This window comes from Mycetomoellerius zeteki, unplaced genomic scaffold (genome assembly GCF_001594055.1).
Source record: "Mycetomoellerius zeteki isolate Tzet28-1 unplaced genomic scaffold, Tzet1.0 scaffold633, whole genome shotgun sequence".
Classification (NCBI taxonomy): Eukaryota; Metazoa; Arthropoda; class Insecta; order Hymenoptera; family Formicidae; genus Mycetomoellerius; species Mycetomoellerius zeteki.
In genome coordinates, this window is record NW_017257647.1 from 1 (window position 1) to 278 (window position 278).

Sequence of the window (278 nt, forward strand, 5' to 3'; positions counted from 1 at the left end):
TAATGAAAGGGTGGGATAGAAAGAGAAAAAAAAAATACAAAAAAAGGAAAAAAATAAGATTATGTGACTCACTTGTTTCGACGAACCTTCCTGAGATTTGTTGGTGTTGTTGGTACAAGACCGGCTCAGGAAAATGCGGAGAAGTAGCGCGTTGTACTTGATTCTGCTGCCACAACTCTATTATTTTAACTCAACTCTACCTTCTACTGTTATTGCGTTGTAACTTGAAGTTAATTCTACTCGACTACTACTGCCAATTTTCAACTCTATTTGACTGA